Source organism: Bombina bombina, chromosome 2 (genome assembly GCF_027579735.1).
Source record: "Bombina bombina isolate aBomBom1 chromosome 2, aBomBom1.pri, whole genome shotgun sequence".
Lineage (NCBI taxonomy): Eukaryota > Metazoa > Chordata > Amphibia > Anura > Bombinatoridae > Bombina > Bombina bombina.
This window is the reverse complement of record NC_069500.1, coordinates 942,716,081-942,743,126: the sequence shown is the minus strand read 5'-3', so window position 1 is coordinate 942,743,126 and position 27,046 is coordinate 942,716,081. Positions and strand designations below refer to the sequence as shown.

The 27,046-nt window shown below is 38.8% G+C and overlaps 1 protein-coding gene across 2 annotated transcripts in view; it reads right to left on the bottom strand.

The window, feature by feature from the left end:
- HERC3 (HECT and RLD domain containing E3 ubiquitin protein ligase 3) overlaps positions 1 to 26,727 on the bottom strand; it is a 299,938-nt gene extending 273,211 nt beyond the window's left edge. Inside the window, exon 1 of one of the 2 annotated variants that reach the window (XM_053703420.1) lies at positions 26,602 to 26,727. The gene's annotated coding sequence lies outside the window, so the exon portion shown is untranslated. The other variant, XM_053703421.1, reaches the window with a different exon arrangement.
- Positions 26,728 to 27,046: the final 319 nt, after the last annotated feature.

Genomic DNA, 27,046 nt, shown 5'->3' with positions numbered 1-27,046 from the left:
CAAAGGATATCTAAAGAATTGAGCAAATTAGATAATATAAGTAAATTGGAAAATTGTTTTAAACTACATGCTCTATCTGAATCACAAAATAAATAATTTGGGTTCAGTGTCCCTTTAATTGTAGTACATAAATGTGCTATTTGCGCTTGTAAAAATAGATTCAATGTGAGCTTGATAAACAATGTTCAGTATTAATACATTGTAATTCATTATAAAATTTCATAATTCCATACGATACTCATCAACAAAGTTAATCTCACAAGCATACAGTTTATGTATTGCAAAAAATATGTTTCTTAAATGACAGATATTACAAACCTAGAATATTAGAAAACTAAACTAAACTAAAATATCAGCATATAGAGTACTTAAATAATGTAACATCATGTGGTACAAGAAAGAATTCTATAAAGAGAGAGAGCAAAGAAACAGGTCAATATTATACCTATTGGTTCATGAACGTTTACCCTCCGGAGTCAGAACTTTGTTTCAAAGTTTAAAAGTTTAAATTTTCAACTTTGGACATTTCTGGATGTTGCAGTTAACTTTACTGTTTCTATATATATTATATATTATATACATATATACATACACACACATATATTTATCTTTAGTACTAAAGATGGCCACCATTAGTGGGAGGGGGAGGTTTAGATAGCGATTTATGGGGGGGGGGGATAATGGAGGTGGGAGGGTTAAGGAGGATCACTACACTGCAGAAAATAAATAAACTGCACACTGGCAGACTGTCTTGTAGAACCTAAGATGGCTGAGGCAAGTGGTGGCAGTGGGAGGAAAGAGAGCTGTTTGGAAGGGGTCAGGGGGTGGGAAGTGTCAGGTGGGAAGGTAATATCTACACTATACAGTGTGGTGCGCAGCTACAATTAGCGGCATACTAATAACCAAAACCAAATGCCAAAGCCATGTATGTCTCCCAGAATCCCATTTGTGTCATGATTGCACAAGCAGTATGTAAATAATTTTAGTGAGAAACCCAAAGTTTGTTGAAAAGTTAAAAAAAAAAAATATGATTGCATTTGGCGGTGAAATGGTGGCATAAAATATACCAAAAATGGGCCTTAGTCAATACCTTAGGTTGTCTACGTAAAAAATGTAATTAATAAAAAATATATCGTTTTGACAGCTAAATAATAAAAAACAAAAAACACAACAAGGCTATATTTCTGTTTAAATGGAGTGATTAAAAATGAAACAATCTTATTGTTAAATAAAACAATTTAAATTATTATTAAAAAGCTAATAGTTATTTTTAATTTAGTTATATAAAACTACTAAAATTGCTATTACAAAGGTAATTATAATTCTCCTTCCAATAAAGTATAGCTGAAAAGTTGATATGAATGATTAACCTAATAAAGTGGTGATAGATCACTGAAGTGAATGAAAATTATAGGGAGGTGATTTATCTATGCAAATTTAATAAGATATATTCAAATCAGCAGTAGTGTGATATAACTGGAAAAATAATCTAATAAAAGTTATTCTAAAAATGAAAAACCAAGATTTAAAATCGGTCTCACTGATTAGTGATTTAAATCAAATCCACCCTGGCAATAAGCACATTACACAAGGTTTTCTGTCTGCCATTATGAAATGAAGGGAACCGTTTCTATGCACGATTAACAGAATCATAATAGGAGGATACAAAGCACAAATGCCAATGTAAAAAAGCAAAGACTGCAGATTTGAAGGGACAATATACACCAATTTTCATATAACTGCATGTAATAGACACTACTATAAAGAATAAGATGCACAGATACTGATATAAAAAAATCCAGCATAAAACTGTTTAAAAACTTACTTAGAAGCTCCCAGTTTAACGCTGTTGATTAGATCAGGCTAGGACACCCACAGAAAGGGGCTGGGAAAACAGAAACAGACAATCCCCCCTCCCTGCATATGTAAAGACAGATTACACAAACAGGAGCCAGCAGGAATCTGTAGACATGAGTATACATATAAAACTTTGGGGCTTGGTTAGGAGTCTCAAAATCAGAACAATGTTATTAAAAAATAAGCAAAACTATACATTTTTACAAGAACGCTCCCAGATGGGCTATCTACAAAACATTTATGCAAAGAAAAATTTAGTGTACAATGTCCCTTTATGGTGCTATAATTATTAACTACATATTTATCTGATGATTGCGTATTTGCTTGTAAAAACATCATGCAATGTTAGAAATAAACATCCACAAAGTAACAAGACTTTAGTTTATCTTGCAACATAGCTTTGTACAGTTTGTTACATCACTAGAACACCTGATAAAGATGTACTGATTAGAGGAACCCGACATGCTTGCAGTAGTAAACACACACAGTACAAGGAATGGCTGTTGAGATGTCATGAGAAGAAGTCTCTATTAAAAGGATTATGAAACCCAATTTGTTTTCTTTCGCGATTCAGATGCATGCAATTTTAAGCAACTTTCTAAATTAACGATTTTTCTTCGTTCTCTTGGTATCTTAAATTTGAAAAGCAGGAATGTAAGCTTAGGAGCCAGCCCGTTTTTGGTTCAGCATACATTCCTGCTTTTTTCAAATAAAGATTCTAAGAGAGCGAAGAAAATTTGATAATGGGAGTAAATTAGAAAGTTGCTTAAAATAGCATGCTCTATCTGAATCATGAAAGAAAATAAAATGTGGGTTTCATATCCCATTAACTAGGGTACCAGTGGTAACTACAAAAAATGCCCTAAAAGCATGAAAATGCCTGGGCTCTTGAAAGAATGCAGGTGAGAGTTTACAGCCAGACCTGGCACCTCCACCCTGCCTGCACTTCCTGTGCAGCTGTGCCTCATTTCCCTGGGACCTGCGGCTTAAAAGGGACATAAACGTGTAAAAATAAAATGTTTTAATGTTAGAGCATTTTATTATTGCACTCTTGCTTGCATATAACCATGTGTTTAACCTCTGAAAAGAGTTTCATATACTTAAGTGAACTCTGTGTAACATTGCTACAAAAATTGTTGTAAACATTGCTACCATAGCGTGCTAACGACGCATACAATATACCTGAGGGCATATAAGCCTACCATGGTTTACTCCTCAACAAAGAATACCAAGAGAGAAAAGCACAGCGGGTCATAGAAGTAGACCATGGGGGTGTCATTTTGAATGCATTGTTACAAAGTTTTGCACGTGTGCAAATGTTTCCTTATTTAGACTGTGCTTGAAGTATTACTTTTAGATTTTGACATATTTATTACTATTTATATTATTTTTCTTCCACTCTCTCTGTATCATATTTATCAGACAGGTTATACAAAATAGGGCCCCTAATAACCAACCTGTCCCAATAAATTTCAGAAATGTACAACCCTGGCTGGGACATTTGTATTGATGAGTTCCTTATGAAGGGGAGACAGTTTTTAAGCAATATATCCCATCCAAGCGGTCATGCTATGGTGTCAAATTTTATAAACTGTGCGAATGCAGTACAGGGTATACCTGCGTATTTTGCATTTATCAGAGTAAAGATAGCCACTTAGATCCACCTGGCTGCCCAGATTCAATTGGCACAAATGGGACGCTACTACCATTTATGGCTAGATAAACTTACACCAGCACAGAGCGGTCTTAATTTTTTTTTATTATTATTATTTTGCTACCCTGGCCTGTGGCACAGTGCGCAAATCATACAGGTTTACCCCAGAAGCTGGCAAATGGAAAGAAACATAGGGGCACAACATCAGCTTTACGCCACAATGAGCTACTGGCCTTTCAGTACACTGACAAGAAAAGTGTACATGATCTTCACAATGCACAATTAAACTACAGTGCCAGTGTCTGTAGGGAAAAGATGCACAGATCCTAAAGCCAAAGTGAAACGAAAGACCAAAACCTGGTACAAAAAAACAGAATTTATGCTTACCTGATAAATTACTTTCTCCAACGGTGTGTCCGGTCCACGGCGTCATCCTTACTTGTGGGATATTCTCTTCCCCAAAAGGAAATGGCAAAGAGTCCCAGCAAAGCTGGCCATATAGTCCCTCCTAGGCTCCGCCCACCCCAGTCATTCGACCGACGGACAGGAGGAAATATATATATATGAGAAACCATATGGTACCGTGGTGACTGTAGTTAGAGAAAAAAATTCATCAGACCTGATTAAAAAACCAGGGCGGGCCGTGGACCGGACACACCTTTGGAGAAAGTAATTTATCAGGTAAGCATAAATTCTGTTTTCTCCAACATTGGTGTGTCCGGTCCACGGCGTCATCCTTACTTGTGGGAACCAATACCAAAGCTTTAGGACACGGATGAAGGGAGGGAGCAAATCAGGTTACCTAAACGGAAGGCACCACAGCTTGCAAAACCTTTCTCCCAAAAATAGCCTCCGAAGAAGCAAAAGTATCAAATTTGTAAAATTTGGCAAAAGTGTGCAGTGAAGACCAAGTCGCTGCCTTACATATCTGGTCAACAGAAGCCTCGTTCTTGAAGGCCCATGTGGAAGCCACAGCTCTAGTGGAGTGAGCTGTGATTCTTTCAGGAGGCTGCCGTCCGGCAGTCTCATAAGCCAATCGGATGATGCTTTTAAGCCTTTTTGACCTCTCCTTTTACCAGAATAAACAACAAACAAGGAAGATGTTTGTCTGAAATCTTTTATAGCCTCTAAATAGAATTTTAGAGCACGGACTACGTCCAAATTGTGTAACAAACGTTCCTTCTTTGAAACTGGATTCGGACACAAAGAAGGTACAACTATCTCCTGGTTAATATTTTTGTTAGAAACAACCTTAGGAAGAAAACCAGGCTTAGTACGCAAAACCACCTTATCTGCATGGAACACCAGATAAGGAGGAGAACACTGCAGAGCAGATAACTCTGAAACTCTTCTAGCAGAAGAAATTGCAACCAAAAACAAAACTTTCCAAGATAGTAACTTAATATCTATGGAATGTAAAGGTTCAAACGGAACCCCTTGAAGAACTGAAAGAACTAGATTTAGACTCCAGGGAGGAGTCAAAGGTCTGTAAACAGGCTTGATCCTAACCAGAGCCTGAACAAATGCTTGAACATCTGGCACAGCTGCCAGTCTTTTGTGTAGTAAGACAGATAAAGCAGAGATCTGTCCCTTTAGAGAACTTGCAGATAATCCTTTCTCCAAACCTTCTTGTAGAAAGGATAGAATCTTAGGAATTTTTATCTTATTCCATGGGAATCCTTTGGATTCACACCAACAGATATATTTTTTCCATATTTTATGGTAAATTTTTCTAGTTACCGGTTTTCTGGCCTGAACCAGAGTATCTATCACAGAATCTGAAAACCCACGCTTCGAAAGAATCAAGCGTTCAATCTCCAAGCCGTCAGCTGGAGGGAGACCAGATTTGGATGTTCGAATGGACCCTGAACAAGAAGGTCCTGTCTCAAAGGTAGCTTCCATGGTGGAGCCAATGACATATTCACCAGGTCTGCATACCAAGTCCTGCGTGGCCACGCAGGAGCTATCAAGATCACCGAGGCCCTCTCCTGATTGATCCTGGCTACCAGCCTGGGAATGAGAGGAAACGGTGGAAATACATAAGCTAGGTTGAAGGTCCAAGGTGCTACTAGTGCATCTACTAGAGTCGCCTTGGGATCCCTGGATCTGGACCCGTAGCAAGGAACCTTGAAGTTCTGACGAGACGCCATCAGATCCATGTCTGGAATGCCCCATAATTGAATTATTTGGGCAAAGATCTCCGGATGGAGTTCCCACTCCCCCGGATGGAATGTCTGACGACTCAGAAAATCCGCCTCCCAGTTTTCCACTCCTGGGATGTGGATCGCAGACAGGTGGCAGGAGTGATCCTCCGCCCATTGAATTATTTTGGTCACTTCTTTCATCGCCAGGGAACTCCTTGTTCCCCCCTGATGATTGATATATGCAACGGTCGTCATGTTGTCTGATTGGAACCTTATGAATCTGGCCTTTGCTAGTTGAGGCCAAGCTCTGAGAGCATTGAATATCGCTCTCAGTTCCAGAATGTTTATCGGGAGAAGAGACTCTTCCCGAGACCATAGACCCTGAGCTTTCAGGGATTCCCAGACCGCGCCCCAGCCCACTAGACTGGCGGAGTGAATCTCTGGTCCTTTGATCTACTTGAATCATTGGAGACAAGTCTGTATAATCCCCATTCCACTGTTTGAGCATGCACAGTTGTAATGGTCTTAGATGAATTCGTGCAAAAGGAACTATGTCCATTGTTGCAACCATCAACCCTACTACTTCCATGCACTGCGCTATGGAAGGACGAGGAACAGAATGAAGCACTTGACAAGAGCTTAGAAGTTTTGATTTTCTGACCTCTGTCAGAAAAATCCTAATTTTTAAGGAATCTATTATTGTTCCCAAGAAGGGAACTCTTGTCGACGGAGACAGAGAACTTTTTTCTATGTTCACCTTCCATCCGTGTGATCTGAGAAAGGCTAGAACGATGTCCGTATGAGCCTTTGCTTTTGACAGGGACGACGCTTGTATTAGAATGTCGTCCAAGTAAGGTACTACTGCAATGCCCCTCGGTCTTAGAACCGCTAGAAGGGACCCTAGCACCTTTGTGAAAATCCTTGGAGCAGTGGCTAACCCGAATGGGAGGGCCACAAACTGGTAATGCTTGTCCAGAAAAGCGAACCTTAGGAACTGATGATGTTCTTTGTGGATAGGAATATGTAGGTACGCATCCTTTAGATCCACGGTAGTCATAAACTGACTTTCCTGGATAGTGGGTAGAATCGTTCGAATGGTTTCCATCTTGAACGATGGTACCCTGAGAAATTTGTTTAGGATCTTCAAATCCAAAATTGGTCTGAAAGTTCCCTCTTTTTTGGGAACTACGAACAGATTGGAATAAAATCCCATTCCTTGTTCCTTTATTGGAACTGGGTGTATCACTCCCATTTTTAACAGGTCTTCTACACAATGTAAGAATGCCTGTCTCTTTATTTGGTTTGAGGATAAGTGAGACATGTGGAACCTTCCCCTTGGGAGTAGTTCCTTGAATTCCAGGAGATAACCTTGAGAAACTATTTCTAGCGCCCAGGGATCCTGAACATCTCTTGCCCAAGCCTGAGCAAAGAGAGAGAGAGTCTGCCCCCCACTAGATCCGGTCCCGGATCGGGGGCTACTCCTTCATGCTGTTTTGTTAGCAGTGGCAGGCTTCTTGGCCTGCTTACCCTTGTTCCAGCCTTGCATCGGTTTCCAGGCTGGTTTGGGTTGTGAGGCATTACCCTCTTGCTTAGAGGATGCAGAATTAGAGGCCGGTCCGTTCCTGAAATTGCGAAAGGGACGAAAATTAGACTTATTTTTAGCCTTAAAAGACCTATCTTGTGGAAGGGCGTGGCCCTTTCCCCCAGTGATATCTGAAATAATCTCTTTCAATTCTGGTCCAAATAGAGTTTTACCTTTGAAAGGGATGTTAAGCAATTTTGTCTTGGATGACACATCCGCTGACCAAGACTTTAGCCAAAGCGCTCTGCGCGCCACGATAGCAAACCCTGAATTTTTCGCCGCTAATCTAGCTAATTGCAAAGCGGCATCTAAAATAAAAGAATTAGCCAATTTAAGTGCGTGAACTCTGTCCATAATCTCCTCATATGGAGTCTCTCTACTGAGCGACTTTTCTAGTTCCTCGAACCAGAACCACGCTGCTGTAGTGACAGGAACAATGCACGAAATGGGTTGTAGAAGGTAACCTTGCTGTACAAAAATCTTTTTAAGCAAACCTTCTAATTTTTTATCCATAGGATCTTTGAAAGCACAACTATCTTCGATAGGAATAGTAGTGCGTTTGTTTAGAGTAGAAACTGCCCCCTCGACCTTAGGGACTGTCTGCCATAAGTCCTTTCTGGGGTCGACCATAGGAAATAATTTCTTAAATATAGGGGGGGGGGGGGGGAACAAAAGGTATGCCGGGCTTTTCCCACTCCTTATTTACTATGTCTGCCACCCGCTTGGGTATAGGAAAAGCGTCGGGGTGCACCGGAACCTCTAGGAACTTGTCCATCTTGCATAATTTCTCTGGAATGACCAAGTTGTCACAATCATCCAGAGTAGATAACACCTCCTTAAGCAGTGCGCAGAGATGTTCTAATTTAAATTTAAATGTCACAACATCCGGTTCAGCTTGATGAGAAATTTTTCCTGAATCTGAGATTTCTCCATCTGACAAAACCTCCCTCATGGCCCCTTCAGATTGGTGTGAGGGTATGACAGAACAATTATCATCAGCGCCCTCTTGCTCTTCAGTGTTTAAAACAGAGCAATCGCGCTTTCTCTGATAAGTAGGCATTTTGGATAAAATATTTGCTATGGAGTTATCCATTACAGCCGTTAATTGTTGCATGGTAATAAGCATTGGCGCACTAGATGTACTAGGGGCCTCCTGCGTGGGCAAAACTGGTGTAGACACAGTAGGAGATGATGTAGTATCATGTTTACTCCCCTCATCTGAGGAATCATCTTGGGCAATTTCATTATCTGTGGCAGTACTGTCCTTACTTTGTTTGGACGCTATGGCACAATTATCACATAAATTTAAATGGGGAGACACATTGGCTTTCATACATATAGAACATAGCTTATCTGAAGGTACAGACATGTTAAACAGGCTTAAACTTGTCAACAAAGCACAAAAAACGTTTTAAAACAAAAACCGTTACTGTCTCTTTAAATTTTAAACAGAAAACACTTTATTACTGAATATGTGAAAAAGTATGAAGGAATTGTTCAAAAATTACCAAAATTTCACCACAGTGTCTTAAAGCATTAATAGTATTGCACACCAAATTTCAGAGCTTTAACCCTTAAAATAAAGAACCGGAGCCGTTTATAAATTTAACCCCTATACAGTCCCAGCTATAGTCTTTGCTGAGACCCAACCAAGCCCAGAGGGGAATACGATACCAATTGACGCCTTCTAGAAGCTTTTCCAGCAATTTTTACATCCTCACACATGCATCTGCATGCCCTGCTCTCAAAAAACAACTGTGCAGTAATGGCGCGAAAATGAGGCTCAGTCTATAACTAGGAAGGCCCCCTGACTGGAAAAGGTGTCTAACATAGTGCCTGCCGTTTAATAAACGTTCCCCAAGTTTATAAATGCAAATTGTCAGCCTAAATCTGAATAAAATGCCCAAATAAAGCAATCGATTTAGCCCATAAAAATGTCTACCAGTTTTTTAGCCCATAATAAGCCCTTTATTCTGTTTGTTTGACTAAGAAAATGGCTTACCGGTCCCCATGAGGGGAAATGACAGCCTTCTAGCATTACATGGTCTTGTTAGAAATATGGCTAGTCATACCTTAAGCAGAAAAGTCTGCTAACTGTTTCCCCCAACTGAAGTTACTTCATCTCAACAGTCCTATGTGGAAACAGCAATCGATTTTAGTTACTGTCTGCTAAAATCATCTTCCTCTCACAAACAGAAATCTTCATCCTTTTCTGTTTCAGAGTAAATAGTACATACCAGCACTATTTTAAAATAACAAACACTTGATAGAAGAATAAAAACTACATTTAAACACCAAAAAACTCTTAACCATCTCCGTGGAGATGTTGCCTGTGCAACGGCAAAGAGAATGACTGGGGTGGGCGGAGCCTAGGAGGGACTATATGGCCAGCTTTGCTGGGACTCTTTGCCATTTCCTGTTGGGGAAGAGAATATCCCACAAGTAAGGATGACGCCGTGGACCGGACACACCAATGTTGGAGAAAGAAGCCTTTTACGTCATGCAGATTGCAGTGTATAATGCGTATGCGCTTAACAAAAAAGCAGGCACAGGGAAACCATATACTTTTTTGGAATATATGATATTTTGTTTAACCAGAGCCCTAATCCTCCCACATTTCATTCAGAAAAATGTCCCGCAACGCTGCGGCAGGCATTTTCCCTCTATGATCCCCCCACAGCCTGCAAAAAGTCACCCCAGAAAAAGTGCAGAGTCTGCTATTAAAAAAATATATATAAAAAGGACTACTCCTCTATACCTGGCCTCTGTATCACTGATTGCTTTAGAGTATACATACAGAGTCTGAATGTGTTCCAGATTTATTTTATTTTATTATTCTGTATTCCTAACTTCATCAATCCCCTGACCTTGTCCTGCCCCTTTTTATGTGAACCCTAGCCACTCTAAGGCCATAATAAGTTAACTACACAAAACTAAAATACTCCTTTTAGAATATCCTGAATTATCTACTTTTGCAAATAGTATGTCATGATAGGGGTAATTTTCATACCTGGGCTGCCATACTGTCACAAAGGCAACATAGTTCCAGAAAATCAATGTCCACATTTCCATGTAAATGGGCAGGCCCCATATTTAGCCCTGCAACCCAGATAAAACATGTGTATGGGGGGTATCGTTGTTCTCATGGGACATTATAAGTGTTGACAAAAAGATACTGGACATACCCCTTTTGGAATACCTTGGGTTGTTTATTTTTGCAAATATGGGTGTTGTATTGCAGCAATGTCTATCAGAATGATGATATTCACAATAACATTGCTTAGAAAACATAACATTTCTTTAATTTCTCACACTTACTTAGTTTTTTCATATAAAATTATAGTTTAGAAATAAATAAATGTTAAAACAAAGCCCTATTTGTCCTCTACAAAACAATATATAATGAGTGTGGGTGAAGTTAATATGAAAGAGATCAATTATGGTTGAACAGACATATAGCTGAAATTCTAGGTTTTGTTTACGTTCAGGACTTGGACATTTGACTATGTAAAGAAAATGGTTAAAGTGTTATCAATGATCCTTTTTACCTGCTATAGTGTGTTAAATTGTTTACTAATAATTCCTTAACCTTTATTTTTCATTTGAAATAGCTAATTTTTCTTATTAAATACCCACTTATACTAAAAAATGTCAATACTGCATTAGAAGAAACCAACCTCCCAGTGGAGGTGGGAGAGAGACAAGCCCTGATCATGAATCAGATTTAAATACAATTAACTCTTATCTGCTGCCACTTCCATTTTAAAGTTTTTGTTTTCTCCATGGGTATACAACGCCTCAAAAATAAACAAACAAATAAATAGGAAGAAACACACTCAAGCATAAATAAAGATATTTTAGTATGCATAAATACTAAAAGGGACATTGCTTTATTTTTATAGAAAAAGTTTAGGTACAAAAACACATGATAATAAAAATGTACTGATAGCCAATGGCAATACCCAAGGCTGCTATAGTAGTTACAAACACATACTTATTTCCTTGCAGTTTAGATTCCAATGTTACATGACCTTGGTGAAATAAAAAATAAAGCTGTCACAGTAATACAGACATCCTTTTGCTTCTGAAACCATTAAAAGGACAGTCAACAACAAAATTGTTATTGTTTAAAGATAGATAGCACCTTTACTACCCATTCCCCAGCTTTTCACAACCAACATTGTTATATTAATATTCTTTATAACATTTAAACCTCTAAATTTCTGCCTGTTTCTAAGCCACTATGGACAGCCTATTATTACATGATTTTTTATTAGCTTTTCACAACAACAGACTGCTAATCCATGTGGACCATATAGAAAACATTGTGCTCTGTCCCTTGGAGTTGTGGATGGCACTGCACTAATTGGCTAAAATGCAAGTCAATAGATAATAAATAAATAGCCATGTGATCTGGGGGCTGTCAAAAGAGGCTTAGATACAAGGTAATCACAGAGGTTAAAAGTATATTAATATAAACCATGTTGGCTGTGCAAAACTGATAATAAAGGGTAATAAAGGGATTATCTATTTTTTTCAACAATAATAATTTTACGGTCACTTTAAGAGTCAAAAGTATACTGTTCAGCTGCAACAGTACACAATCAATGACAATCATAAATCATATTTTAGCACCTTCCTCCAAAGGGGGTCCACTTTAAAACAAAAGTGAAGGCAAACCTTTTAATTTGTGAGCTAGAAGATGAAGCTGTGATGAGTTTTTATGAAGTGCATTGTAGGGAATATTTTTTTTGGCCTGGGTTCCAATCCATGTGACTGCTTCTGTTACCGCATCTCTACATCTGCATAAAGCTTCTACTTCAAGCTTATTTGCCCTTAGCCGTTGTCTTCACTTATATAGATGAGTATGGCTGTCAGAATGAACCATAGTCCACATAGCTCTCTCTGAACTGCTCAAGGGTAGAGAGGGGAGCATGCAGCTGATTGGTGGATTTTATTCAAATCAAATTGATTTAAAATCACTAGTCAGTAAGACCAATTTAAAATAGATTTAAACCATGGTTTCATTTTTCGAATAATAACTTTTCTGTGTACATAGATTTGCAGGGGAGCAATGGCATTAAAGGGACAGTAAAGTAAAAAATAAAATTTACATGATTCGAAAAGAACATGCATTTTTTTTTTTAAAGAGTTTTCCAATTTAGTTGAAAAGCATACATAGGTAGGCTCAGATGCAACACACTACTGTGAGCTAGCTGCTTGTCACTGTCTCACCCATTGTGTTCAGCGAGGCCCTAGTAAAGTATTGCTCTCCTTCAACAAAGGATCCAAAGAGAATGAAGCAGTTTTCTTTCACGATTATGTCCCTTTAAGCTCTATTTCTCAACTTTTTATGCTTATTTTATAGTATTCTGTGAAGGGGCATGTTATTTCTGCAAACACAATCAATCACAATCAATTTTGAGAACTACCAAACCAATAATATAGGTGTTAATAACTTAAAGGGACATGACAGCCAATTTTTTTCTTTCGTGATTTAGAAAGAGCATGTCATTTTAAACAACTTTCTAATTTACTCCTATTATCTAATTTGCTTCATTCTCTTGATATCACTTGCTGAAAAGCATATCTAGATATGCTCAGTAGCTGCTGATTGGTTGCTGCAACTAGAGGCCTTGTGTGATTGGCTCACACATGTGCATTGCTATTTCTTCAACAAAGGATATCTAAAGAATTGAGCAAATTAGATAATAGAAGTAAATTGGAAAGTTGTTTAAAATTGCATGCCCTATCTGAATCATGAAAGTTTAATTTTGACTAGAATGTCCCTTTAAGGTATAAAAATTGGCCAAAATAATCTGACAGAAACCTTTGGGAGAGCATGACATAGTGAATGGATTAATGGGATTCATTTACCAAAAAAAAATAAACATTACAACCTTACATTACAGCCAGGAATATACAGCATCTTGCTATATAATAAAAACAAATCTATATTTTAGGATGAATAACCTTTAGACCAGTGGTTCCCAAACTGTGCGCTGCGGCGCCCTAGTGCTGTTTCATATACAACATTCGTTTACTCAAAGGGAAACCGTACACTAAGGGGAGTTTTGCAGGCGGAGGTAAACCAGAGCCACCGGGCGCAGTATGGGAGAGCCCCTGCATGATGGGAGGTAAGAGGACTGGAAAGAGGTGTATTGCTAATATAATATATATCGACTATATTACTGTAGTGACTGCCACTTGGGGAAATGTATGCATTTTTATAAATGATATGCCACGGACAGTTATGAGTGCTGCGCCACTATGGAATAAACTCACACAGATGCGACTTGCGTAGATGCATACCACGCAAGAGGTATGTAAACCGGTTACTGATATTTACTGTATTGCAAGTACAAATTATTTCTTCCTAAAAAGAAAAAAATGTTAATGTTTTTATCTAATAAGCATGTTAGGACTGAAAAAATAAATAAAATATTAAAATAGTAAATATGAAAATTATATGGATTTTGGCTTCACATCAACAAATGTCAATGGTTAAGATAGACCGCAGTGTGTAGTGTGTTTGAAGATTTTGGCTCCAGAGTGCATGATTCCAAGTAAGCTTAAAACGCCATTTAGAAACCAATCATTCAAATCTCATGACTTCTTGACCAGAAAAGTAAAAGAATTAAAACAACAACAATGTACTTTTTCTCAGGATTTGTCAATACCAAACAATGCTCTGCTAGCCTCATACAAAGTTGCATATAGAGTTGCAAACTGTAAAAAGCTGCATACCATCTCAGAGCGACTAATTCTACCGGCTGCTATAGATTTGGTGAACATTATGATTGGCGAATCTGCGGTGAAACTGCTTTAAAATGTGTCTTTGTCTAACAATACTATTAGTCGCAGAATTCATCACATGGCAGAAGATCTCAATGATCCATTAATTGAGAAACTGAAAGGAAAGATATTTGGCTTACAGCTGGATAAGGCCACAGACAACAACAAGGATGCACATTTGATTTTCTATGTACGGTTCATAGATGGTAATGACATTGTAATAAAAGTATCACTGCAAGTACAAAGGCTCAAGATTTGTTCAAGATCCTGGAAACATTTATGGTTGAAAAAAAAATTTGGAATGGACAAAGTGCATTGGTGTCTGTACTGATGGTGGTCGCTCAATGTCTAACCGTTATGGAGTACTGCAGGCGCTTAACAGAAACAAAGCTCCGGATGCACTGTGGATCTATTGCTTCATTCATAGAGCATCAAAGTATTTGAGTCCTCCATTGAATCTGGTTTTAGAATTATTATTATCATTTATTTGTATAGCGCCGCCAAATTCCGTAGCGCTGGGTACAATGATAGGGGTATACAATGACAAAACATAACAAGACTAAACAAATCTAGCACAGGAGGAAGAGGGCCCTGCTCTGGAGAGCTCACAGTCTATAGGTTTAGGGTGCAGAGACATAAGGTTGGGGTAGCTTGTTACATCGGCTGTATTTGCAGCAGTGAGTCAGGCAGTTCATGTACATGTATTAGCTTGGTTCGGATGTGGGATGGAGGAGAGATGGTAAGCCTCTCTGAATAGGTGGGTTTTCAAGGATCGTCTGAAGCTATAAAAGGTTGGAGACAGTCTGATGGAGCGGGGTAGAGAGTTCCAGAGGACAGGAGCAGCACGTGCAAAGTCTTGGAGGCGGGAGTGGGATGTAGAGATAACAGGAGTGTAGAGACGTAGGTCAGAGGTTGATCGAAGAGGACGGGATGGGGAGTATTTCACGATGAGAGAGGAAATATAGTTGGGAGTTAAACTGTTGAGTGATTTGTAGGTTGGGGCTAATACTTTAAATTGTATTCTGGAGTGTATGGGGAGTGTATGGGGAGCCAGTGTAGAGACTGGCAGAGCAGCTGATGTAGATCGTCGACTTAAGTGGATGAGTCCAGCAGAAGCATTCATAATAGATTGGAGGGAGGAGAGGCGGTGTTTTGGAAGGCCATTTAAGAGTAAATTGCAATAATCAATGCGTGACAGGATGAGGAAATTAATAAGTATTTTTGTAGTTTTTTGAGTAAGGAAAGGACGAATTCTGGAAATGTTGCGTAGGTGTGAACGGCAGGATTTGGTAAGCGTTTGTATATGTGGGTTGAATGTGAATTCTGAGTCTAGTGTGACCCCAAGGCAGCGGACCTGGGGTGAGGTGTTGAGAATAGAGTTTCCAACCATCAGAGAAATGTCAGATGTCGGATGTCTCGAAGAGGGGGGGATAAGAAGCAGCTCAGTTTTGGACAGATTGAGTTGGACATAGTGTGAAGACATCCAAGAGAAAATTGCAGAGAGGCAGTCAGAAATCTGGTTGAGTAAAGAGGGAGAGATATCAGGAGAGGAAAGATAGATTTGGGTATCCTCAGCATATAGGTGGTACTGGAATCCAAAGGAGGCTATAAGTTTTCCAAGTCAGGATGTATAAAGAGAGAAAAGCAAGGGACCCAAGACAGAGCCTTGCGGTACTCCAACTGAGAGAGGCATAGGATCACAAGATATGTTGTTAAAGGAAACTGAAAACGAGCGGTTTGAAAGATATAATGCAAACCAGGAGAGGGCTGTGTCTCGGATGCCAAATGAATGTAGTATTTTTAGGAGGAGAGGATGGTCAACTGTGTCAAAAGCTGCGGACAGGTCAAGAAGAATTAGTAAGGAGTAATTGCCTTTTGTGGTGAATGTGGTTAACTTTATAAAAACTCAGCCAGTGAAAGCAAGGATTTTCAAAAAAATTGAGTGAGGATATGGGAGACGAATACACGTCTCTCGTGGCAATATATTGTCCCGTACATTTCAATTACGGCAAGAAATCTATATTTTTCTTGAGGAAGAAAAAAAATGAGTATACCAAACACTTTGTGGAAACAGATTTTGTTCGTGAAACTAGCATACTTGTGATATTTTTAAAAAAGTTTAATACATTGAATCTCTCCCTGCAGGGAGGCAACATGCACATTTTGAAATTGGCTGAGAAAATTTCAGAAAAAAATGGAGAAGAAAAATGAATGAAGATGGTGGCAAAGATTGTTTACCCTTGTTGCAGCAGTTTGTGGTCTCCAATGAAGTTGATTTCTCTCGCAATATAAAATCTGTTTTTGAAGATAACCTATCACAGATTAAAGTGGTTTGAAAAATACTTTCAACAAGATGATATTGTCAAATTTGCATGGATTCAAGACCCATTCAGAATCAAAGCTCCATCTGAATTTACATCTGCAGAAGATGAAAATCTTATTGAGCTTGAATGGAATTTACTGACTTTTGGCCATCAGTAAAAGATGTATATCCACTGCTAAGTGGTAAAGCTCAATGAATCTTAATTCTTTTTGCAACATCATTTATGTGAAGCTGGGTTTTCTGCAGTCGCTATGATAAAGAGCAAATACCGTGAGAAAATCAACGTGGAACAGGAAATGAGGGTGGCTGTATCCAGTTTGATTTCAAAAGATGTGTAGTGAATAACAGGCTCATCCGTCTCACTAATTATTCGCATCAATACATTTTTTGCGATTTCTGTGAGGTTTGTTGCTGAATCTTTTCAAATAAAAGATTATTTTTGCTGGTTCCTTTTGATTTTATTATTTTAAAGTGAAGGTCAATTTTAGAGTAATAGACTACGGCAATGCGTTCAGCAATATTTCAGTAACGTAGTCTCTACCATTTTTTTAATTTATATGTTTTTTTCTTGAAATAAATATCTTTTAAAATATCTACCGTTTCCATCGCGATTCCTCCCCCGCACCACTTCCTCCTTTTGCAGTTGTGACGTAGCGAACGGTCCCGCCCACTCTCTATGTCGGTCCCAATCCCGTGCACGATAGTGCAAAGAAACTGTGCATGCGTATGTTTAATTAACCCCTTAATGACCGGACCATTTTTCAATTTTCTTACCCTTAATGACAATGGCTATTTTTACATTTCTGCAGTGTTTGCGTTTAGCTGTAATTTTCCTCTTACTCGTTTACTGTACCCACACATATTATATACCGTTTTTTTCGCCATTAAATGGACTTTCTAAAGATACCATTATTTTCATCATATCTTATAATTTACTAAAAAAAAATGATAAAATATGAGGAAAAAATGGAAAAAAAAACACACTTTTTCTAACTTTGACCCCCAAAATCTGTTACACATCTACAATAACCAAAAAACACTGATGCTAAATAGTTTATAAATTTTGTCCTGAGTTTAGAAATACACAATGTTTACATGTTCTTTGCTTTTTTTGCAATTTATGGGGCAATAAATACAAGTAGCACTTTACTATTTCCAAACCACTTTTTTTTCAAAATTAGCGCTAGTTACTTTGGAACCCTGATATCTGTCAGGAATACCTGAATATCCCTTGACATGTATATATATTTTGTTTTAGAAGACATCCCAAAGTATTGATCTAGGCCAATTTTGGTATATTTCATGCCACCATTTCACCGCCAAATGCGATAAAAAAAAAAAAAAAAAAAGTTCACTTTTTCACAAATTTTGTCACAAACTTTAGGTTTCCCACGGAAATTATTTATAAACAGCTTCTGCAATTATGGCACAAATGGTTGTAAATTCTTCTCTGGGATCCCCTTTTTCAGAAATAACAGACTTATATGGCTTTGTGGTTGCGTTTTGGAGGCTTGTAAAGTGGTATTGCAGGATGCCTCCATATCGAGGCATCACTGCAATACCCTCAGAGCTGCTGGAAGTGGTTGTGATCACTTCCAGCACTCTGTTAGCCAACTGACGAACTTATATGGCTTTGTGGTTGCGTTTTGGTAATTAGAAGGCCGCTAAATGCCGCTGCGCACCACACGTGTTTTATGTCCAGGAGTGAAGGGGTTAATTAGGGAGCTTGTAGTGTAGTAGACAACCCCAAGTATTGATCTAGGCCCATTTTGGTATATTTTATGCCACCATGTCACCGCCAAATGCGAGCAAATAAAAAAAAAAAAAAAAAAACATTTTTCACAATTTTAGGTTTCTCACTGAAATTATTTACAAACAGTTTGTGTTATTATGGCAGAAATTGTTGTAAAAGCTTATCTGGGATCCCCTTTGTTCAGAAATAGCAGACTTATATGGCTTTGGCGTTGCTTTTTGGTAATTAGAAGGCCGCTAAATGCTGCTGCGCACCACATGTGAATTATGCCCAGCAGTGAAGCGGTTAAATTAGGTAGCTTGCAGGGTTAATTTTAGAGATCAGCCTCCCACCTGACACATCCCACCCCCTGATCCCTCCCAAACAGCTCTCTTCCCTCCCCCACCCCACAATTGTTCCCGCCATCTTAAGTACTGGCAGAAAGTCTGCCAGTACTAAATAAAAGAGTTTTTTTTTTTTTTTTTAAATAATAATAATAAAATATTTTAGTTGTGATGAACCCCTTCCTTAGCACCAACCTCCCTGATCCCCCCCTCCAGCTCTCTAACCCTCTCCCCTACCTAATTACCGCCATCTTGGGTACTGGCAGCTGTCTGCCAGTACCCAGTTTGGCCCCACAAACCAAAGTATTTTAATTTTATTTTTAACTTTTATTTTTATTTTTAATTATTTCTGTAGTGTATCAGCCCCCCCCACAATACCCCCACCCCCTCCCCCTCCCAGATCCTTTTATATGGAAAAAAAAAATTTTTACTTTTTTTCCCCCTTCCTAACTTCATTGGTGTCAGTGTGGCTAATGTACGCGCGTGCACGTGCACACCCTCGTGCTCGCGCACACACGCTGCCTCCTCCCACCCGGTCAAACGGCACCATCGCTACCAGTGCAGAGAGGGCCACAGAGTGGCTCTCTCTGCATCGGAGGCTTGTAAAGTGGTATTGCAGGATGCCTCCATATCGAGGCATCACTGCAATACCCTCAGAGCTGCTGGAAGTGGTTGTGATCACTTCCAGCACTCTGTTAGCCAACTGACGAACCAGGTACGTCTATTGTCATTAACTGCTTGTTAATGCATGACTTACCTGGTACGTCAGTTGTCATTAAGGGGTTAAAAAGCGCATGCATCAAATTATGGAATTGCGTAAGTGACACATAGTATTCAATAAATTAATTATTATTTATTTATAAAGATTCTGCAGCGCTGTCCATGGGTACAAAGATAAAAGTACAGTACAATACAATATAAAAAAGACACCAGAAAAAGTTTAACAAACAAATACAGGGGGAATTGAGGGCCCTGTTCCCGTGGGAACTTACAATCTAGATGGGTAAAAGGGTGAGAAACAGGAGGAGGTGGGGACTGCAAAGGTGAGAATGATGTTAGCGTGGAGTTAGATGAGGGCAGCTATTAGGCAAGTGGAATTAATTTGTTACTGATTTGGAGATAGGCTTCCCTGAACAAAAAGGTCTTTAGGGAGCTTTTAAAGGAGGAAAGTCTGACAGCTCTAGAAAGTGCGTTCCAGATGGTTGGTACCGCACAAGAGAAGTCCTGTAGTCTAGCATGGGAGGAGGTGATGGTAGAAGATGCAAGGAGCAGGTCATTGTTTGATCTTAGGAGGCAGGCTTGATTATATTTGTTGATGAGTGAGGACAGGTGGGGGGGGGGGGCTGTGTTTATAAGGGCTTTGTAGGTCAGGATGAGAATTTTGAATTTAATTCTGCTGTGAATGGGTAGCCAGTGAAGGGACTCGCAGAGAGGTGCAGCAGATACAGAGCGTCGGGAGAGGTGGATTAGTTTAGCAGAGGCATTTAGGATGGATTGAAGAGGAGGTAGAGAGAGAGGCCAGTTAGTAGGTTATTACAGTAGCCAAATGTGCAATGGGGGAGCACTAAAATAACCCCTCAGTGGGGATAAAAAAAGCTTGAGGTGGAATCAGATGGTAGTTAAAGTATATACATATTTAATCAGATAACATAAAACCAATTTATACATATGACATAATCGTCGTTATAAAATGCAGTTAAAAAACGATAAAAAAAACAATAATGGTCACAATGGTTAAAAAAAAAGTCTAAATCTGTGCAAATCTTCTAAAATCGCAATAGATAAATGCAAATCTTCTAAAATCGCAATAGATAAATGTAAATACAGTTGAAAGCTATACAGTGATAGCTACACATTGATGGCAATAACATAAATGGTGAGAAAAACAATATAGGTGATATGCTTATCTAGACAAAATGTACTGAAAGTCCTAAATCCATTTAGAATCCAAGAAAGTCCAAAAATCCAAAATAACAGTCCAAAATAGTCCAATATAATCCAATACATTTATGTAGATTTATGTCCCGAATAGATATCCAATGTGTCCAAGTTGATATGTGTAGGAAAAAATCCGTAAAAATTTAAAAATGTGAGGAGTGAAAAAATGAATAAAAAATTCATTTTTTATTCGTTTTTTCACATATTTTTTCACTCATCCGAGTCACCTCAAAAGAGGTATTCCCAAGGGCCAATTTCTCAGGCTACGCCAGAATTGTTCCACGAAAGGGAAATACTATCAACACGCGGCTGAAATGGAAAAACGATTTCTAAGTAGAGGATATTCGAAGAGAATAGTTAAACAAGCTCTGAATGGTGCGGCCCATTTGAATAGAGACAGGCTCCTTGTGCCCAAGGATAAGGTCGGTGAATCAAAAATTAGATTGGTCACTGAATACAACTGCCATTGGACATCACTGAAACAAATCTTGGCACAAAATTGGCACACTTTACTTAGTGATGAAGCAGTATCTCGTGATGTTGGGGATTTTCCAAACATCACAGCCAAAAGGGCACCGAATCTAAAAGATAAAATTGGTAAAAAGCCAATATGTGTCAATCTTAAAACAATCAAACTGGCTTTCAAAACACAGATCCTTTGGCAACCATCCCTGTGGCAAATGCGTTGCATGTAAGTTTATGGTCAAGACTAAGCATTTTGCAACACATACAGGGAAAACATACACTCTAAAACACTTTGTGAATTGCAATACGGAAGGGGTGGTTTACCTCCTTTCGTGTAATTGCCCGCGTTATTACGTGGGAAAAACAAGAAGGGCCATAAAAGACCGGATAACAGAGCACCGGGATGATGTAAATATAAAAACCAGAAAAGCAATGTTGCTAGACACTATGAACTTATGCATGCTAGTAATCCTGACTCCCTCTCTTTTATTGGAATAGATAGGGGCATCACCAATAATAGAGGAGGGGACAATGACAAAATACTCCTCCAGAAGGAATGCAGGTGGATCTCTATTTTGGGTACACAGCTTCCTGCAGGCCTTAACGATAAATTGGACATGGCCTGTTTTTTGTAAATACATATTGTTAGGGTCTTGTTTACTATATAATTAAACTAAGTAAACTAACGTCAAATTTAAGGTTGCAACATTAATATAGCTAATTCACACTTGTGTTTGTAAACATGTAACATATAGTAAAGTAAGCTTTCATGTTACTTAAATTTAAGCATAGACATTATGTTTTTAAGTTTTGACACTTTGTATCTACCTGCAACATTTTCACCCGTCAGTAGAGGCGCTAACTATACTCTGTATAAATATGGAGACAATGATACCTTGGATATTACGCCCTGACGAAGCCCGTTAAGCAACTTGGACGCACGGGTGAAACGCGCGTCGGCATAGGTCCAGCCGACCGGATCACGTGATGTGCGTGTGAGGATCTCGGAGAAAGTAACTCTCAACAAGCCTTCGCGGTTACTTTACAGACATCTTTAAAGCAAAGTCCGGATCAACATTTGGCAATATCTGTCATGGACTTACAGCTACCTGGCACGGCCTACAATTTACTGAATCACTCAGGTCGTATTGGTTCCATATTGTTATTAGATTCCTTGCCACTAACTGTACTAATCAGCTCTGGATATTGTGCATTAACTTTGCACCTTGGCAAACGCTGCTCTGTCGAGAGGGCGTACAGCTTTCCTTAGGAACTTTCTAGGATCACAGCTTATCTAATAATAATGGATGGATGCATGCTTAGCACTAACATATTCCTTTGCTTACCTGCATAGCATGTGCCTACGCTATTGCTCTAATGTGTCCACTTTGATTCCAGGCATTAACCTTCTATGCTTTGATATTAAGTTTACCAATGCCATTTTCATATGATGATTTAAATGTTTGGCTCACAAACTTATACTTATGTACATATCCTGAGGGCGTGTTGCCATTGATCACTTAGATCCCACTTCTATTTCCTGCCCGACTGTGCATACCTCCCGGGTGAGGTGTCGGATGCAGCAGGGTGTAGTTGATCTTTGATACACACTTTCCCTCTGTATATACTTTATATATTGTACATTTTGCAAGGTATGCCTGATAATTCTATACCGTCTATTGTAAGGCTGTCACCACTTTCTTAGATCCCATATACCGTTTAACCTGCCCAGCGAGAACCTCTCCACAGGGGTGCTGTGTGCAGCAGGGTGTGGAAAGTGTGACTGGTCTCACTATGGCCAACTCTACATTTTGCTGTATCAATGTTTCTGGGCAAATTGTACCGCACATCCCCTGACCGGTCAGGTTTAGTCTATTGGACTCGAAAGGTCCAATAATTTTTTTGAAATATATTTCTGTTGCAAATTGACTTTGAATCTTTTCACATTGTGAATGTTGCCTTTCTATGTAGTGCGAGGGCCCTTATGCCATCTCCTTTGTAATCTACGTATATAATATTGTGCTAGTAAAATATTGATTATTTTCAAAAGAGTGCTGAAATCCCTGTCTTTTTTCATCCTGGTTACTTTTCCGGATGAGTTCTCTCACCAGTTGCCTTATTTGTATATGACATTAATACTTTATGTAATGGTACGGAGTCTGACGAGTTTACAATAAAATTAATTTATAGTGGTGGTTAGTGTAGTTTCAAATTATTCAGTATTAACATCAAATGTCAGTATAGACTGTAAAGCATAATCCTTATTAAAACATTTGAGATCTAGAAAAAAAAAAATTGCTTTGAGTTGCTCATTCACCTTAATAAAAAGCCATGTTAATCTGGATAAACACTGTAAAGTAGGGTTAAAGAAGGTTAATGTCCCCAGTTCAATCATAAGACCCTCTTTCAAACTACAGCACTCGTATCCCCTTGACATATAACACGATGAGTGTCATAAAATAGCAGTCACAAGACAATGCATTTAATGTCACAAAGAAAAAGCATTTTCTTGCAATATCCACTCTGCACATTCAAATGTGGTGCCTCAAGAAACTAAGGCTATTAATTGCATGGTGATGATGATTAGCTGAGAAAGAAGTGATCTTAAAAATATGGGGGGGGGGGCAGAGTGGAGGGAACATAGGACACATTATATGTTTAGAATATTAAATGGACAGTAAACGTAAAAAATGAATGATACCATGTGCAGAATTCTATAATATAAACTTAGCGATATCTGCAAAAAAAAAAAGAATTTTGTGAGATTCAAGCCTGCAAAGCTATACTTACCTTGTGTTCCTTGCCAGTCTCTACTGATTCCTGTATTTATTTAAAACCGTGATATGGATGTGCTGTCCTATCACACATCTGATAGAGCCATTGAACTAAATTTACTTGGCTCCCACACTGGCTAAAGCAGCCGACATAGTGTAGGATTATGGAACATTATTTTTTGTACATTTACTGTCCCTTTAACAACTCAGACCACTGTCACAAATACTTGGCTCTGGGTCCGATCAGTGTTCCTCCTAAGGTTTTGTGAGCGGCCCAGCAGTGGAACAGTTAATAAGGGAACCAAATCTTGCAGCCTGCATTGTGTAGTCACTAGTGTTTGCCAATTGACCTAATTAACTATTTTACTGCTTGGCCACTCACAAAACTGACTATACAAGGAACACTGGTCTGAACCCCAATACTTTTACTACTTGTTATATTATAATGCTTTATTAAAGTAACATACACTTCTTGCATTTGTGTAAAAATTGTGCTTTGCCCCATGCTCCCTAGAGTCAAAAAAAGAAAAATCTGTATCCTAGGTTTTTAAAATACTGTAATTTGTCCTAAACAAGCGATTTAATTTGCAGCATTTGAAAGTTACAAACCTCGATTTTTGGCCTCACTGGGTGCAAAAAGCACAAATTATTGAATTTGTGTTAAAAACAAAGGTGCTATGAACATTTACCTGCAAATATATAAGTAAGCTGCATAGTGTAGAGGATTTAGATGCCAACACATTTCAGCTCCTGATCAGGACATGGTCAGTGACTGGCAGCTACATACATATGCTGCCCCTAATTGGTTGACAAGTAGTTTCCTGCTCAGGAGTTAGAAAGTACAGCAGCTGCCAACCAAGATGTATACCCTTTGCAAGTGTTAAACACAATTAACAAGGGACACTAATGCAAAAAAAGAGTTGGTCTAAGAGAGCAGGGCATCGCATTGTTTCATTAGTATGTGTCTTTGAAAAAATTAAACCTTCATAATAAGTGTAGGGTACTGAAGGTACCTTATGGCAAGATTGGTGGGTAAATGTGGGGCACATGATGTGTACTGTACCGTGTTCATTTCCTCATGTGGCCCATATCCTGTCTTCTGTTGAGGGAAATAATTGCCTTTTTTAAACTCTCTAATGCCACAAAAATGCTTGCAGTTCCACCACATACAAAAGATAATCTCCCTTTCCTCTACAATCTATATTTAATCCATCCCTTATGTAGGATATTCAGCACTGCTTGGTCCCCCCTTTCATCAATATCTGTTAGGTAGTCCTATCCTTCTGAATGTATTAGAACCAATTAATTATGATAGACTTTAAGAGACCAGACTGTTTCCTCTAGAGCTGTTCCAAACCATACTGATAGTTGATGGCTGGACCCTAAAAAGACTTAGTAGCATATAGATGACATGACACAGGGGAAACAAAATACAGAGGTTAGTGAGGTTCCATGTTCCCTTTCTGGGAAGGCCTGTGACCATAACCCTTTTAATTACCCTGTATCAATCTTTATGTAACTTCACTTGAGCCATCTCTGAGAATAAACAACCATTCCTTTATAACTTAAAGGGACATTGAACCCAATTTTTTTCTTTCGTGATTCAGATAGAGCATGCAATTTTAAGCAACTTTCTAATTTACTCCCATTATCAAATTGTTGTCATTCTCTTGGTATCTTTATTTGAAAAGCAAGAATGTAACTTTAGATGCCAGCCCATTTTAGTGAACAACCTGGGTTGTTCTTGCTGATTGGTGGATAAATTCACCCACCAATAAACAAGTGATGTCCAGTGTGCTGAACAAAAAATTAGCTTAGATGCCTTTTTCAAATAAAGATAGCAAGAGAATGAAGAAAAAATAATAATAGGAGTAAATTAGAAAGTTGCACGCTCCATCTGAATCACGAAAGAAAGAAAAATGGGTTTAGTGTCCCTTTAAAGGGACAGTCAACACCCAGGATAACTTTATCCCATACCTTAGATCCAAAAAAAAAAAAAAAAAAAAAAAAAAGAGCCTGCACTGCGTCCCATATTCAATACCACTAACGTTATGTGTCTAATCTTCGAATGAACATATAGTTTTCAGCAGTAGATATGGCTGCCAAACTCCCCCCACCGTTACATAGGAGGCTTCTTCTTAAAGTCTACTACCAATCAGAATCAAATCCTAGGCGTTTACGGAGACAGTTTCTATTTCTAAAAAAAAAAAAAAGAAGGGGACGAAGGAGGAGGAGTTTGGTGGCCATATCTACCTCTGAAAACTGTATGGGCTTTCGATGATTAGACTTATAACGTTAGTGGTATTGAAGATGGGATGCGGTGCAGGCACATCTTTTTTTGTGGTTCTAAAGTATATGATAAAGTTTTCCTGGGTGTTGACTGTCCCTTTAACCAATATATTTTTTTATAACATATTGCAATAATTCATGTAGGGCATTTAAACAGGGTATGTTCCCAGTTAAGTCATTTATAATCAATGAGTAAATGAACTCTCTTATTTTTTCTTTGGAGCACGGAGTCCTCAACACAATAAATCCCTGTTAATACAAGGCAATCTGCCAATCATATTCATTTACAAAAAGCCTCACCCCATGCACAGAAGACTTCAATGCCTATAAATTTCCCCTAAAGAATTTACAACTGAAATTAAACCACCTTTATGATCAAAGTACTTGTAAATGTAATACACTATTATAAAAGTGACACCTATGAAAACAGATCGGCCTGCAGTGCCAAGCCTCACTCATTAACAAACATTGAGATCAAATTTCAGCAATAAAATAGGTAAGCAATACAGGATTATGAATCCCCTTGGCTGCCAAAGTGGGTGACATATTTCAAAGGGTTAATACCAATCTCCCTACCCACCTTAGGTGCGGAGCCAGCACGACAACTACGTCAGTCCGTGTCTGAGCCCCAATGTCATGTGGGTGCCTTAGGTGTCAGGGTTCCCTAAGAATAGGCTTTGTTGCTATGACAGCGTCTTCCTTACCTGTGGGTATTCTTCCAGCAGTGATCTCCCACCTCCTCTTTTCTCACTCCTAGCTGTCCCCTGGCTAATATAATAACAGGGAAGTTTAGCTATCGACTCCCACACAAGCTCCTCCTGCAATTGCCCATGACAGACTGCGTGCAAAAGCCAATGACAGCAGGCTAGCCCACACTCTGCTCTAGCCAATCGGAACTGTTTGTGGGTGTAGAGGGACGAGCAGGAGGCGCCTACTCCACAGCTGGTGGTTGGCCACGATGGCTGCCCTGGTAGTGCTTTATGATATGTGAAGTAGAACTGTTTTTTTCATTTTATTTAAAAAAAAAAAAAAAAACTAGTACTTTTAGGCAAATCATTTAAACAGCTTTATTTCTTATGTGCCCGATACAATTTCTTACTGGCCTGACACTAGTGAGACTCAAACCGTAAACTTTGACGTTTCATTAAT